This window comes from Lemur catta, chromosome 6 (assembly GCF_020740605.2).
Source record: "Lemur catta isolate mLemCat1 chromosome 6, mLemCat1.pri, whole genome shotgun sequence".
Lineage (NCBI taxonomy): Eukaryota > Metazoa > Chordata > Mammalia > Primates > Lemuridae > Lemur > Lemur catta.
In genome coordinates this window covers 80,564,578-80,581,705 of record NC_059133.1, presented here as the reverse complement: position 1 = coordinate 80,581,705, position 17,128 = coordinate 80,564,578, and positions in this window count along the sequence as shown.

The following is a 17,128-nucleotide window of genomic DNA, read 5'->3' as shown; positions in this document are numbered from 1 at the left end:
TCATATTCCTTCTTCTTTGTTCTAGCTTCTTCTGTCCTTTGCCCTCACAAGTCCAGGCACAGCAAGGTGGGTCTCATTGCCACACATACCCACAGCGGCCAAGAGTTTATTTTTGAGCATACAAATTTTGAGATGGTTGTCAGTATCCAAGTGATCGTGTTGGATAGGCAGCCAGATATCTGAGATGAGTTCTGGGAAGTAGCCTGGGCTGAAGACAAAAGTTATTTTGGTATTTTCCTACAGAGATTATAAGCCATGAGACTGGCTGAGATGACCTGAAAATAAGTGCAGAAAGAAAGAAAAACAAAAAGAAGAGGCCCAAGGATTCCAAAAGTTAATGTTTAGGATGATGGCAAAGAACCAATAAAGAGATGAGAAGATGGAACTGGAAATGCCGGAAAGGAACCAGGAGAATGTGGCGCCCTGGAAGCCCAACCCAGAAGGTTATTGGCGGTGAATTTTCTCACATACTGCTGAGGTCAAGTAAGACGAGGACTAAGAACTGACCTTTGGATTTGGTCATTTGGGACCATGAAAAAAGTTACTTTGGTGTAGGAACAATAGCCTAATTAGAGTGAGTTTAGGAGAAAAATAGGATATTCAGGGAAATAATGCAACTGTGGCACAAATAGAGACAATGAGTAACTCTTATGAGAAGTTTTCCAGTAAAGATAATGAGGGAAACGAGAGAGTAGCTAGAGGGATTACATAGGGCCAAAGGAGGACTTTTTTTTCCTTAAATAGGAACCATTATAGCATGTCTGCATGCTAATGGAAATGATCTCTAGAGAGAGAGATACATTACCTTAAGGAAGTGAGAGGGTTAGAATCCAGTGTGCCAGTGAAAGCAGTTGTTTTAGGTAAGAGCACAGAGGTTCACCACAGAATGGGGGGATACTGAGCACATAGGCTCGGATGAAGATGGTGTAATAGGTTTTGTGGTAGATCCATATGAATGCTCTCTCCAAATTTATCAGCAGAATAAAAATCCAGGTCATCAACTCAGAGTGGGGAACTAGGAAAGTGGGTAAGTGAATGGATTAGGGAAATGAATAGAACCGTCTAGTAGCACTAAGGGCCAATTTGAGGTTAAGTGGTCATAAAAGTGAGCCCAGTGAGCATGGTTGAGTGCATTTTTTTTTCAACTCTGTTGTCCTCCTTTGGTGCCTGTGAAACTAGACAGAGAGTGGTATTGAGCCAGGTTTGGAGTTTTGCTGGAGGACTACTATGGAGGGAAAAATGGACAAGGGAGTTGAGAGTGTATGCAAAGGAGTCATTATACAGAATGAACCCTAGAATCTAATCTGGATAAAAAGGAGGTGAGAATATGAGTTGGGTAAGGGACAGTGGAAAGGTGATAGAATAATTGAAGATCCAAACAAATCTGAACAATTGTGACAGTAGGGGACAAGAGCAAATGATCTAAAAAAGATAGAATGTAGCAGCTGTAAAGAGGTGTGCTTGAACTTGAGGTTGTTGGGGTATGGTGCAGTTATTGGTACAACATGTGGAGGTATGTTTCCAGAGGTGACTTAGGCAGCCTGAATGACAATCACAAGTCAGAGGAGGAGGCAAGAATATGAAAGGACAAGATGTTGAAAGGATTGTGTACCTGGATATGGAAATTGCCAAGAACTATGGCAGTAATTATTCTGGAGTGACCATTGCTAACATCTTCAAAGAATGAGAAAGTCTTGCAGGTCTTCTGATGACTGGAATTGGCAGAGAAGGTGAGTAATATAGTCTGAGCCAGGAGCTGGAAGTTTTGGAGATCCAGCCCAAGAGAAGACTAAACAATCCATAGAAAGGTAGTTCCCAAATTTTACTGCACATTAAAATCATCTGGGGAGCTTTCAAACACCTGTATTCCCACTTCACAGCCCATACCAATTAAATCAGAGTGTCTGGGGGTAGAAACAGGATGTGAACTGTGTTTTTAAGATCTGTCAATGATTTCAGTGTCAGCAAAGTTTGGGAACCACTACCGTAGAATCAACCTTACACTTTTGGGTAAACCGTTTGGTGAGAATCAAAGTAGGACAAATTGACCTTGGCTGAAAGGCGGATTTAGTCTGAAATTATCTCTACGTAAATGGGGAGCAGGAAATGAACACAACATCAAGGACAATAACAAAAACAGCTGTTGGAAATCAGCCGGAAATGGTGAAGTTATTACAATAAGAAAGTTGACAATTTGAGAATTTGAAAGGGTGCTTTAGTTTAGACAATAGCTTTAATAGCCATGTAGCCTTGCTACACATCCTTAACTTTATCCTCAGCTTCCTCGTTGGTAAAATGGAGTCAAAATATGTACCTTTCCACTATCGACAGAATATGAATGCCCTTGGCAGCACAGTGCCCTCAGTAAATGCAAATTCTGCCACTGAAAACATTTTTATACCTTCCCCATAAGTGCTTATGTTCCTTTATTGCAGAATTTTTATATACTTTTTCATATATTTGTATATAATTTATACATTATATATAATTTGTATATATATGCATATATATACATATATATGTAAAAAATTAAATAAGATCACACGACAGCAAGCAACATTCCTGGCGTGTGCACCACTGTTGCCAGGCTGAAGTCAGATTCATTTCTCTCCTCTTAAAGCCATTGTCTGATAAAATATGACTATATCCAGTTCCTCATCTTCCCTCGCCTTGTGAGAGGATTATAAATAATATTTTCTGGTGAGGGGAGAGGGGAAACTGGTCATCACTCACCTCTTAGCTTCACTCTGGGGAGGCTGTACTGTTCCATGATTAAGATCACAGTGTGGAGTAAGTCAGGCATGGAACTGAATTTTAATTGTACTGCTTTTAACTTCTCTGAATCTCCTTTTAGGGCTGTTGAGATAACCTATGTGCCAATTGTATAAATCAGTAACTGGCCCATAGTATGTATTCAATAAATGGTTGCTGTCCCCATGCATCACTTACAGCCGCTTTAATCAAGGCCATTTACAGTTTTATATCAGTAATACTATCAGGAGAATTAAAAGGAATGTGTGAAGGCCGGGAGGGCGCGGTGGCTCACGCCTGTAATCCTAGCACTCTGGGAGGCCGAGGCGGGAGGATTGTTTGAGCTCAGGAGTTTGAGACCAGCCTGAGCAAGAGCGAGACCCCGTCTCTACCAAAAAATAGAAAGAAATTAGCTGGACAACTAAAAATATATAGGAAAAAAAAATTAGCCGGGCATGGTGGTGCATGCCTGTAGTCCCAGCTACTCGGGAGGCTGAGGCAGGGGGATTGCTTGAGCCCAGGAGTTTGAGGTTGCTGTGAGCTAGGCTGACACCACGGCACTCTAGCCCAGGTGACAGAGCGGGACTCTGCCTCAAAAAAAAAAAAAAAAGTAATGTGTGAAAAATATAAACATCCCTAGTATTGGAAAAATTGGTATTTCTTGATTTTTGATAGTTTTTCTCAAACTTTGTTTACTCAGGACATAAATATTGCAAGGACACGTATTTAATTTCCTCTGATAAAATGCCTGGCAGGAAGTTGAAAAAAAAAAATGGAAAAGATGGATTGCTCCACAAGTGCTTAAAAGTTGTTGAAGACATAAACACCACTAGGACAGAGACCCATCCACGGAAATGGTATTTTTTTCTAGAGACAATGACCTATTGTCCCTTCTTACAGTTTGCTGAATGTGAATTTGCTGCAGGGTAATCACAGAGAGCCAGCTTTGCCGGATTCCAGGAGCAGCCGTCCAGTGGTCGCGAGCCAATGGCAACATGCTGGAGATGCACGGGAAATCCACTGCTTTCTGGGTGAAACAGGCCCTCCAAAGTATCTTTCACGGCCTGCTGTTATTTCACACGAAGCTATTAAACTGTCTTCATGAGAAAGGGACTTTCACTCCAAAGATCTCTTTAGTTCCTTTCACTTTGGGTTTTGTGGCTATTATGTAACAAACACGTATAAATCCAATTTGAAAATTTCAAGTCTTGTAAAAGGCCCAGAAAATTTCAGGTCAGTTAGCCCAGTTAAGCAGGCTCCTGGCAAGATTTCTGTAATACTGAACAAGCATGTTTCTATGGGCTGTAAATTCAACAGGCCTTCTCAGGAGTTTAAATAGCTTATTTTGGAGGTGGTCTTTGACAAAATGAACCTGAGAAGTGCTATGTTGACCCAGGAGAAATGATGATTTAATGCCTTCTTTTATTTTCTTTTTAAATGACCAAAACCTTGTATTTCATGAAATTACTCAGTATTAGCATATTCTTGGTAGATTAATGCATTGCCATCATCAGAAAGTGATAATGGTTGATTGAGAAGGTCTGGTTCTATCGAGTATATAAAGACACAGGGCAATGAGGGTTTATTTTCCTCTAAGTCTAACCAAGAGTTCTTGGGGGCTTCTAACATGACTTTGAAAGAGACAAACTTAGCAACAGTAATATAATCAGAGAGTATAAACCTTTTTAAAATCTTGCATTAAAAAGTCATGCAGAAAGGAGAAATGTAAGTTAAATATTTGATTTTTTAAAAGAATGAAAAACTTACATCCATTTATCCTTTGCAGTATCCAAGTCCTATTGTTTCTAACTTATGTATTAATGGTGTGATATTTGGCAAGTTGCTTTAACTCTCTGAGCATGTTAGTCTTTTTGGAGTTAATTGTAAAGACTGAATGAAATAATATGGATAAAATACCTAGAACTTAATAATCGCTCAACAAATGTTTATTCCTTGTCACTGAATATAGGCCTTACAGGATTCATCATAACTAGAATAGCAGAGGCGCCTTGCTGAATCAATTTGCCCAGTTTATTTAACATATAATCTTCTTATTTCATTTCTTTTTCAAACAGCTAAAATTAAGGTGGAAAACTGAGATCTTGTTCACTGTAGGTAGGTTCTCCCTCTGTAGGCTTGCTCATCCAGTGGTGGAAACTTCTTCTAATCTATTGTGTGTGTTGCAGGGTGAGTTCCCCCCCACCCCTGGGGAAAAAGCTCTAAGCTGGAGATCAGCATGCAGGAGGTATTTCACAGAATGCTCTTCCTATCAGTGTTTGTGGAAGAGAAGGTAAGGAAGCAGGATTGGGCTGAGGAAAAAGTCGTTTTAAGGCAGTCTCAGTAGAAGCTTCAGTCAACCTTCTAGGAAGTTCTGAAGAGGACATGACACTTCATAGTGGACCTAAGTCCACTGAGATGAAAGAGATGGAGCTTTACAGGCCTATGCCAAATAGTCTTTGGGTGCAGACCATCCTTGACGAGAACTTGACCTTGGACAAGGTGACTTTTCAGCTGAGTCGATACCTGAAGGAGGCTGACAGCTAGGGGCTGTGTACAGAGAGCTCCCCCACCAGCAGGGGTAATAAGTCCTGCATCACAGCAGGGGGATCTGAACAGTATTTTATAGTGTTCTCTAGTCTGAGTAGCTGGGCTTGTGCAAGGAGGGTTCTCAGAGCTTGAAATACCCTCAAGGAACAAGCAGTGTGATCTCGACAGTTAATGCCATAACGAGACTATAGTGAGTACATGTGGCTCCTTATTCCCGCAGATTTTATCCTGATGCAAACCAGCACAAGCAGATATTCATCCATTTGAGTGACAAATGGTGAAGAAATGGTCATGATTTAATACTCATGTTTGAGAGGACAGAAAGCATTTCTGGGTAATGTACAGAGTACTAGCACTGAATAGGTACTCAACAAATACTAGTTGAATGAGTACGTACATGCAAGGAAAAGGTTGCTGAGGTCATACTGTGGTTGAAGGTGAAGCAGAGGAGGAGTTGCTTGGTCTTCTAGCCAAGGGAATCTTTACAGAGGAAGCAGAAGCAACAAGAAAAAAGGGCTAAGAGTAGAAAGGGTTTTTGGATCTATATTTAGCACACAAGTTCAAAATGAGAAAGGTAAAGTTGTTAAAGAGACCTGGGATTGAATGGATCCAGGAGGGTCTTCTGTAGATTTAAGTCACAAAAGAAAGGAAGTAGTATGGAGTGACTCAGAGAAGCAGTTTGGTCATAAGACTTTAAAGAGAATGCACCTGGATTTCATAGACAAGATAAGGCACATAGAAGGCAGTCCTGGCAGTTGTGGTCATTCTACATAAAGAGACCATGAAGTAGGGAGTGCTGGAGGTTGAGATTTGGAAAGGAGGCTGTTTCAATAATCATAAGAAATGTTTCGGTTAGCTCTGGTAACAGCAGAGAATGAAGCAGAGGTTATGGGCAGGAAGAATTTAGGCACAGTTGAATTTTTCTTACTTGGAAAATAGTGTGTATAGGGCTGCAAATCACTTAGGGTTATATTCAGTTAGTATGTAGCCATGAAAACTGAGTTTTGGAAAGAAATATTTCTGTTTTTTGGTAACAACCCCAGGATATAAAATTCCAGATTTGGAAAGGGCTGTAGAGGTCATTTAGTTCAATGCTTCCATTTTACAAGTGAGAATAGCAAGAGACAGAAACATGAGCAACCCGCTCAAAGCAGCGGGGCAGGAGCACAGAGAGGCCTCTGATCGCCGGGGCTATTTTCTTCACCATTTCTCTTGGATGCAAAGAGAACAATGTGGATCATCTATAATCCCAGACTGTGCTGCTGCATTTACAAAGGATATTAAAAAAAAAAAAATTAAACAGATAAAAATGTGTAATGTTAACCTCATACCACGATAATATGTACTGGGGCTTCACCCAAACTTCCAATCAGAACCATCAGATGGGCCTTTTCAAAACTAAAGATTTCATAATATATTTTTAAAGATCCACAGATGATTTTGTTGCTGAAAAGAAAGGTTTAAAATGTAAACATCCTAAACAATCAGAAGGCGTAAGTAATAAATCAAGGATATACCCACAGGAAAAATTGTATTATGCTTGTGAAAACCAAATGGAATGTGTTTTATATGTATATTTGTGCATTCTCTGAAATTCTTTGCTTGCATGAAGTTATTTGCAGAAATCCTGGCTCTACCAGATCGTTTTACAGAGGGACACAGATTAGCTCAGAGCCCTTTCTGCACGGCCTCCACAGGAGACTAGGGAGGGGGTGAGTTTCAGAACTCCCCAAGTGTAAAATATTATACTTACCAAATATTTTAAGATTAAAAATGCATATTTATGTAAAAACAGCATGTATTGAGAACGACCCAATTGTTGGTGAATATTTTAAAATATGTAAGATTTTCCAATGTATTTTTTTTTTAAATCTGTTAGTTGTAAGAGTCAGTGTTCCAAAAGTAAATAGATGACACATTTAGATTAGGATAATTTCAAGATGGTTTAATAATGGGTCTCTTTACATGGGCGTGGGTGAGGAACCATAAAGGGGAGTGCAGTCCAGTTGGCCAGTGTCAGCAGAGCTGTTACCATCCCTTCTCCCAAAGCAGTGGGGGGAAGCAGCAGTTGCTAGAATGGGGAAGACGCACTGCATGCAGAAGGCCACCTGGAGAGCAGTAGTGACCTTAGGTCAAGGGGCATAGTCAGGCCAGGCACGGTGGCCACGCCTGTAATCCTAGCACTCTGGGAGGCCGAGGTGGGAGGATCGCTCGAGGTCAGGAATTTGAGACCAGCCTGAGCAAGAGCAAGACCTCGTCTCTACTAAAAATAGAAATAAATTATATGGACAACTAAAAATATATATAGAAAAAATTATCCAGGCATGGTGGTGCATGTCTTGTAGTCCCAGCTACTCAGGAGGCTGAGGCAGGAGGATCGCTTGAGCCCAGGAGTTTGAGGTTGCTGTGAGCTAAGCTGACGCCACGGCTCTCCAGCCCGGGCAACAGAGTGAGACTCTGTCTCAAAAAAAAAAGGTGGGGGGGCATAGTCACCTCAAGGTGACCACTTAAGGAGCTCTGAAGCAGCAGGAGAATATATACTCTGACCTCACTCTCTTCTCTCCCTCTGATTTCCTATCATGCTCCCCACTGGCCAAGCCTCAGAAGAAAGCAAAGTGCAAGGGGGTGGAGCGGGGCTGAGAGTGGACCTGGGAACAGAGGGAAGCTATGCAGTAGAGGGTCGATGGAGAGAAGCTGAGGCCTTGGAAAGGTTAACGTCAACTGGTAATGTGGTTAATTTATCCATCAAACATTTACTGAGTATTTCACTATGCATCAGGCACTGTCACTAGTCATTGGGAACACAAAGATGAGTAACTCCCAGTCCCCCCAGGTTAGACAGAAAGATTCACAAATACATGCAAGAAGTGGAAGGTTAAAATTCTAAATGAACGACCAAAGATTTGAAGAACGATCTCAGCAACTGCTTTTAAAAGGATATTTTCCTGCAAAGATTCCCTAAAGATAACAGGAAATCCACTTCCAGGAAGAATGTGGAATCTGATGGGTGAGCAGGGAGAAAAAACAATATCAGGATGTTACATCAAGACCTGAGCGCAAGAAGTGAAGTTGATAAAAATGTCCAATTAGGGAAGTTTCTACACACATACACACACACACACACACACACACACACACACACACACACACATGACTCACATTTCTTTCTTTTTTTTTTTTTTTTTGAGACAGAGTCTCACTTGGTTGCCCAGGCTAGAGTGAGTGCCGTGGCATCAGCCTAGCTCACAGCAACCTCAAACTCCTGGGCTCAAGCGATCCTCTTGCCTAAGCCTCCCGAGTAGCTGGGACTACAGGCATGCACCACCATGCCCGGCTAATTTTTTCTATATATATTTTAGTTGGCCAGATAATTTCTTTCTATTTTTAGTAGAGACGGGGTCTCGCTCTTGCTCAGGCTGGTCTCGAACTCCTGACATAGAGCGATCCACCCACCTCGGCGTCCCAGAGCTCTAGGATTTCAGGCGTGAGCCACCGCATCTGGCCTCACATTGCTTAAGAGAGCCATTCACAACAAATTTATGTCTTTTACAGATTTTATGGAAAATTTTGCTAAGATAGTGTGGGGAATTAATCATAAAAAAGTATCCCTCGTCAACTGTCCATCCTTTCTCTCCTCTCTCCCCATTTCTTCTCTCTTTCTCCCTCCATATTTCCCCCCAGAAACTTCAATTATTTCCTTCTATCATTGTTAATCTTGTAAAAAGTACTTTAGCAAATATTTTTACTTTATCAGGCTTAGTGGTTCTACAAGCTTAGTGTTATCACAGTCTCCTAGAGGGTTTGTTAAAACACAGATGTCTGCAGTCTGAGAATTTTCTTTCCTAACAAGTTCCCAGATGATGCTGATGCTGCTGGTTTGGGGACAACACTTGGAGTACCGTGGCTTTAAGTTATAATACAGCACGTCTCTGACGACCACTTCAATTTTCAGGTGATTTCATTCCTCTATTGATGTCACAAGGAAAAGTGCAGATAAATGATTTCAGAAAGACAGCTCCAGTAACTCTGGGAAAGAATGTTTCTTTTCACTAAACTGAATTTAATCTCCTACCCTGGTCATTCTGAAAATATTGCATCAGGGCACGGTTCTTCTTTGATAAGAACTTACATAAAACCAAATCATGCCATATTCCTTGATTTAATTAGTTACATGAAAATCAGGGAAGATAGTGATAGACTAGAGATATTAAATGATTTTTAATACTAGTTTGCCACTTGATAGTACTAATATTTGATATTAACTCTTATGTGTACTTTTATTGTTTATAAAAATAGGTCCTCTGCTTAAAAGCAAATATTTAAGATTAAATAGCAAAATCCACCAAAAATGTTTCCTAGTGTTACATCTTGATTTATTGTATTTATTATATTTTATATTTATTTTAACAAATATTTATCAATTCTTAGTATACGCAGAGCACTCTCCTGTCCTGGGAAGAATGTAAAATTTAGTGAAGGCTCAGTCTTTGGCTGATGGTTTGGGATGTAAGGGTAGACCAGATGGTGGAGCATGGACCCCAGGATAAGGTGAGCTCTAGTGGCCTATGTCAGCTACAAGCATGTCCATCTACAAGTAACAGAACACCCAGCCAACAATAGCATACATAAGCACACCTCATTTTATTGCATTTTGCTTTATTGTGCTTCATATATATTGTGTTTTTCACAAATTGAAGGTTTGGGGCAACCCTGCTTTGAGCAAGTCTATCTCTGCCAGTTTTCCAAAAGCCTGTGCTTACTTTATGTCTATGTGTCGCATTTTGGTAATTATTACAAAGTGTCAAATGTTTTTATTATTGTTATCTCTGTTATGGTGACCTATGATCAGGGATCTTTGATGTTACTACTGTAGCTGTACTCACCCATGTCAGAGAGCGAACTTAACGGATAAACGGTCTGTGTGTTCTACCTGTCCCACTAAGGGGCTGTTGCCTCATCTCTCTCCCTCTCCTTGGGCATCCCTATTTCCTGGGACACAACAATATTGAAATTAGGCCAATTAATAACCCTACAATGGTCCCTATGTGTCCAAGGGAAAGGAAGATTCACAGATCTCTTACTTTAAATCAAAAGCTAGAAATGATTAAGCTTAGTGAGGAAGGCATGTTGAAAGCCAAGATAGGCCAAGAGCTAGGCCTCTTGCACCAGTCAGCCAAGTTGTAAATGCAAAGAAAAGACTCTGGAAGGAAATTAAAAGTGCTATTCAGGGAACACACAAATGATAAGAAAGCCAAATGGCCTTATTGATGATATGGAGAAAATTTGAGTGGTCTAGATCTGCGGTCCCCAAGCCCCGGGCCCCTGACCGGCAGAGCTCCACTGCACCCGTCCCCCACAACCCACCCATGGAAAAATTGTCTTCCATGAAACTTAGGAAGGTGGAGTGGGGGGCTCACAGCAGGAGGTGAGCAGCAAGCAAGGCCAGTGAAGCTTCTTCTGTGTATACAGCCGCTCCCCATCGCTCGCATCACTGTTCAGTCCGTGAAACTGGTTCCAGGTGCCAAAAAGGCTGGGGACTGCTGGTCTAGATAGAAGATCAAACCAGCTACAAAACTCCGTTAAGAAAATCTGAGTCCAGAGCAAGACTCTCTTCAGTTCTGTGAAGGCTGAGATGAGGAAGCTGCAGAACAAAAGTTAGAAGCCAGCAGAGGTTGTTTCATGAGGTTTAAGGAAAGAAGCCATGGCCATAAAATAAAACTACAAGGTACGGCAGCAAATGCTGATGTAGAAGCTGCAGCAAGTTATCCAGAAGATCCAGCTGAACAACAGATTTTCAATGTAGAGGAAACAGCCTTCTATTGGAAGAAGAAGCCATTTAGGATTTTCAAGCTAGAGATGGTAAGTCAATGCTTGGCTTCAGGTTTCAAAGGACAGGTTGATTTTCTTGTTCGGGGTTAATGCAGCTAGTGACCTTAAGTTGAAGCCAACACTCACTTACCATTCTGAAAAACTCTTAAGAATTGTGCTAAATCAACTCTGCCTATGCTGTATGAATGGAATAACAAAGGCTGGATGATGGCACATCTGTTTATAGCATGGTTTACTGAATATTTAAGCCCACTGTTGAGATATACTGCTCAGAAAAATATTTATTTCAAAATCTTACTGCTCATTGACAATGAATGTGGTCACCCAAGAGCTCTGATGGAGATGTACAAGAAGATGGATGTTGTTTTCATGCCTGCTAACACTGCATCCATTTTGTACCCTATGAATCAAGGAGTCATTTCGACTTTCAAGTCTTATTATTTACAAAATACATTTTGTAAGGCTATAGCTGCCATAGATAGTGATTCTTCTCAATGGATATGGGCAAAGTAAATTGAAAACTTCCTGTAAAGAATTTACTATTCTAGATGCCATTACGAACATTCAAAATTCATGGAGGTCAAAATAGCAACATTAACAGAGGTCTGGAAGAAGTTGATTCCAACCCTCATGGATGACTTTGAGGGATTCAAGACTTGGGCAGAGGCAGTAACTGCAGATTTGGTGGAAATAGTAAGAGAACTAGAAGGAAAAGTGGAGGCTGAAGATGTGACTGAATTGCTATAATCTCCGATTAAAACATGAATGGATGAAGAGTTACTTCTTATGGATGAGCAGAGAAATTGGTTTCTTGAGATGGATTCTACTCCTGATGAAGATACCATAAACATTGTTGAAATGACAACAAAGGATTTAGAAGATAGTATAAACTTAGTTGATAAAGCAGCAGCAGGGTTTGAGAAGATTGACTTCAATTTTGCAAGAAGTTCTACTGTGGGTAAAATGCTATCAAACAGCATCCGTGCTAGCAGATAAATTTTGTGTGAAAAGAAGAGTTAATCAATGTGCCAAACTTCATTGTTGTTTTGTTTTAAGAAATTGCCACAGCCACCCCAGCCTTCAGCAGCCACCACCTCGATCAGTCAGCAGCCGGCAACATGGAAGCAAGACCCTCCACCAGCAAAAAGATTAGGACTTGTTGAAGACTCAGGTGATTGTTAGCATATTTTTAGCATTAAAGTATTCTTAAATTAAGGTATGTACATTGTTTATTTAGATATAATGCTATTGCACATTTAATAGTCTGCAGTACAGTGTAAATATAACTTTTTTCTTTTTCTTTTTTTTTTTTGAGACAGAGTCTCACTCTGTTGCCCAGGCTAGAGTGCTGTGGTATCAGCCTAGCTCACAGCAACCTCAAACTCCTGGGCTCAAGCAATCCTCCTGCCTCAGCCTCCCAAGTAGCTGCGACTACAGGCATGTGCCACCATGCCCGGCTAAATTTTTCTATATATGTATTTTTAGCTGTCTGTATAATTTCTTTCTATTTTTAGTAGAGATAGGGTCTTGCTCTTGCTCAGGCTGGTCTCGAGCTCCTGAGCTCAAACAATCAGCCTGCCTCGGCTCCCAGAGTGGTAGGATTACATGTGTGAGCCCCGCGCCTGGCCTAAACATAACTTTTATATGCACTGGGAAACCCAAAAATTTGTGTGCTCACTTGTTTTGTGATATTCACTTTATTGCAGTTGTCTGAACTCAAATCTGCAATATCTCTAAGGTATGCCTGTATTTTCTTTTTGTAACAAGATGTCGGGGGATAGGTGGTCTGGTGTGTGCGTTCAGCAGTTCAAATTCATTGTCAAGATCTCTATGGTTTTGTTGTTGTTGTTATTGTTTTTAAGACTTTTCTCTATGGTTTTAAGGTGGCACCTACAGTTCTATCAGCTTCTTTTCTGCATCTGAGAAAGGACTAAAGGAGGGAAGATTCTAGTCTCCTTTTATTAGGAAAATACAAACTTTCCAGAGTCCTTTGCAGAATTTTACTTACATATCATTGGCCATGTGTCTACGTGGCAAGCTCTAGCTGCAAGGAATGAATGAAAAAGTATTTAGAGAGGTCCATTCCCATTCCAGATAAAAGTCTCTACTTTTGGAAGTCGTTTAATCCCATCAGGGTGGTACTACCAGCCCTTTGCCTGATTCTGCTCTATCAGGATTCACACTTGGGGATGTGGTGAATACAACAAAAATCTCAAACTCTAGTATCCTACAACCTTACAGATTAATCTTGGTTTCGGCATTTACAAGCTGTGTGACCTTGAACAAGTTATTTGACTTACCTGAGCTTCGATTTTCAGAACTGTAAAATAGGGATAATAATATTATCTTCTTCCCCAGGTTTTTGGTGCTCTTAAATGAGGCACTGTAGGTGACAACTTTCCTTCAAGGCCTAGAACACAGTGAGTGTTCAATAAATTAGAGACTTAAACAGTTTTGGTCACTGAGATCTGTCCCAAGGAAGTGAAAGAATGAATGTTTCCAGGATGGCTGCAGAAAAGGCTCATGGTGAGATGCAGGAATAAATGATAGGCTGACCCATAGCTCGTTACAGTCTCTCAAATTGTGGTTGTGTATATTAGCAAATTCTTTCCAGTCTACTTTTAGCCTGGCACTCTTCACACTACTAAATTTTACAGACGGGTGTTTGTGTGAGCCAATGAAAATGAACTGTAACTCATGAAATGTAAGTAGAAGAGGTCTACGTGCACGTTGTAATGTGCATGTGGTAAACCATTGGAGTTTTCTCTGAATTGCGTTATCTTCCTTGTGAAATACAGAAGGTGAGTTTTTAGATAGTTCAAGGTAACTTTCTACTCCTGATTCAATTCACTTAACTGATTATGAAATTTGTTTTATGACTTTTGCTTGATGTTATGAAAAAAATAAGTGCTATATTTATTGATTGATTTGTGCCAGTTGCCATTATAAAATGGCAGCGCCATTCCTGTGCACCCTGTAGAACTAGTCATGGGAAGAGATGTCAGTTTTGGTCCCTGCAACTACACGACTGGCAGGAATGCCCTGCATCAGACAGAGCCCGTGGGCTAGGAGAGACTGCAGCAGCTGCTTCCAAGGGCAGCTGGGAGTGGGGACAGTGAAGACGTTCATTGCTGAGCCAAGGATTTGGTAATTGAAGAGGACAAAGTTGCAGCCATATTGAGTGGGCAGGACAGGACTAAGGGCTCAGAGGCTCCATCCCAAGTAAATGTCATGGTGACACCTGGTGCTGTAGAACCACATCACCTCCCAGGCAGATGCATCTGCTTCTCTGTCCTTTGTTGAGTGTCCCATTGTCAAAAGCAAAAGAAATGGCTCTCCTCCTTGAGTCACCCTCCAAAACTTATCTTGCTTGGCCCAACCCATTTTTTCTTTTCACTGAATAAATATTAAGTTATTAAGTACGAAATGCCCCATTTCCTTGAGTACTAAGTTTGACAGTTGATATCTCAGACATTTCATTTTGACACTTCTTGTTTTCATTTTATTGTGAAGGTACATCTACAGTGTTTCAAATGCATGGTTTGGCTTGTGATTATCTTTCAAATTTTTTTAGAGCAATTTTTGTGGAACCATGGATAAGTCCAACAAATTGGACCATTTGAAACAAATCAGCAAGGTAAAAGAAGCTGGATAGATGGGTTCTGCATGAATTAATACGCGTCAGAAGAGAAATTATCTCAAAACTTGCTTTTCTTGCTGTCATGACATCAAGACAAACCATTTCTATATGGTATTGTTACATGTGGTGAAAAATGGATTCTTTTTGACAATCACAATTATCCAGCACGATGGTTGGATAAAAATGAAGTGTTAAAACACAGTCCAAAACAGAATATTCATCAAAAAAAGCTACTGGTGTCTGTTTGGTGGTCCAGCGCTGGTATTATCCACTACAGTTTCGTGAAACCTGGTCAGTCTATGACAGCAGATGTCTACTGCAACCAGTTAGATGAAATGATGAAGATGGTTGTGATTAAGCAGCCAAGATTGGTCAGTAGAGTACAGGTCAATCCTCTTGCAAGACAGTGCTTGACCACATGTGGTACCAACAATGCTATTCAAACTACAGAAGCTGGAATTGGAAACTCTCTGTCATCCACTGTATTCACCAGACCTTGCACTACTTTCCTATCATTTCTTCCAGGCTTTGGACCACTTCTTGCAAGGAAAAATACCAATTCTCAACAAGCTGTGGAAAACGCCTTTTGACATTTCATCACCATTCACTCTCCAGGCTTTTTCGCTGCTGGCATAAACAAGCAACTGTTAAGATGGCAAAACTTAAGATGTTGATAGTTTAGGCCATACTTTGATTAATTGTATTGTTTCTTATTTGTGATATAATAAACTAAACTTTTGATTCAAAATTGGACATTTCATATTTAATGACCTAATACCATCATCAGATATCTGCTGTGTGCCAGGCACAGTTCCAGGCAATTTGAACTTGCTCCTCCCTCTTCTTGGAATGTTTGCTTCATAGATGGGATCTTGCTCTGTTGCCCAGGCTGGTCTTGAACTCCTGATCTCATGACCTAGATCTTTAAAATTGCATCCTTCACTCTCCCAGCCCATTTCCTCCTCCTTTCTTACTTTGTATTCCATACCTCACACCACCTTTGAGTATGCTAGGATTTTTAGTTATTTTTGTTTCTTTTCTATATTCTCTCTCTAGAAGGTAAGCTTCATGAGAGTTTTTCTTTATTTGTTTTTATTCTTTTGCTGTTCTGTTTCTTTTGCATCTCCATAGTCAAAAAGAGTCACTGACACCTAGTAAGTTCCCAGTAAGTATTTGTGGAATGAAATAAATAGACTCCAAACAAATCCTTTTGTAATCTGTGTAAACCCCACTGTTAAACAGCCTGCACAGGGATGATTCTGTGTATCTGGACTATGTACACCCTACTTTGGACCCTGGTCTTAATACTAGGGTCTTTGATAGGCAAAACCAGGTAAGCAGCACCTTTTATAGACTATGATCTTACTAGGATCTTCTAACTGTGTGTATGTATCCATGTTATATTCTCTGCAAGTACAGATGGGTCTTCTTGGTTGGACATCCCACAGTTAAACGAGACTTCACTTTCACTGGTTTTGACAAATCACCTTCAAAGCACTAACTTTAAAACTGCATCCACTCCTGCCCAAGAGCTATGGCCTCTGTACTGAATGGCACCTAGATAAAAGAATTGTGTCTCTTGGCGATTTCTCTCCTAATTCTTATGCATTATTTCTCTGAAAGCATAAATAAAACAAATACTTTCCTTTCCTTGGGGTTTCACTGTAGATAATTTGAAAATATGTTATCTATTAGCTCTGTTTTTTTTTTTTTTTGAGACAGAGTCTCACTCTGTTGCCCGGGCTAGCATGCCGTGGTGTCAGCCTAGCTCACAGCAACCTCAGACTCCTGGGCTCAAGCAGTCCTCCTACCTCAGCCTCCCGAGTAGCTGGGACTACAGGCATGCGCCACCATGCCTGGCTAATTTTTTTCTCTGTATATTTTTAGTTGTCCAGATAATTTCTTTCTATTTTTTTTTTTAGTAGAGTCAGGATCTCGCTCTTGCTCAGGCTGGTCTCGAATTCCTAAGCTCAAGCGATCCACCTGCCTCGGCCTCCCAGAGTGCTAGGATTACAGGTGTGAGCCACCGCACCTGGCCTATTAGCTCTGTTTTTCATTATATTTTTCTAGCATGATAAATTCATACATGTGGGAACATGATTATTATATTATTTAAAGGATTAAAGTGTTGGATAATATTACTTGCTCACTGTTATTAAGTATTTACTTAGGTCACCTGTTTTATATATTTTCTATATACTGAACCATTTAATTCTCACAACTCCATGAATTACCCTTATTTTACAGGTGAGGGAACAAAGGTCCAGAGATGTTATGTTAACAAAAGCCTAAATACCACCTAATTTCCATAGCAGATTAAGACAGAGTATTTGTGAATTGCACCCTCGTAAAGGTTTCTAA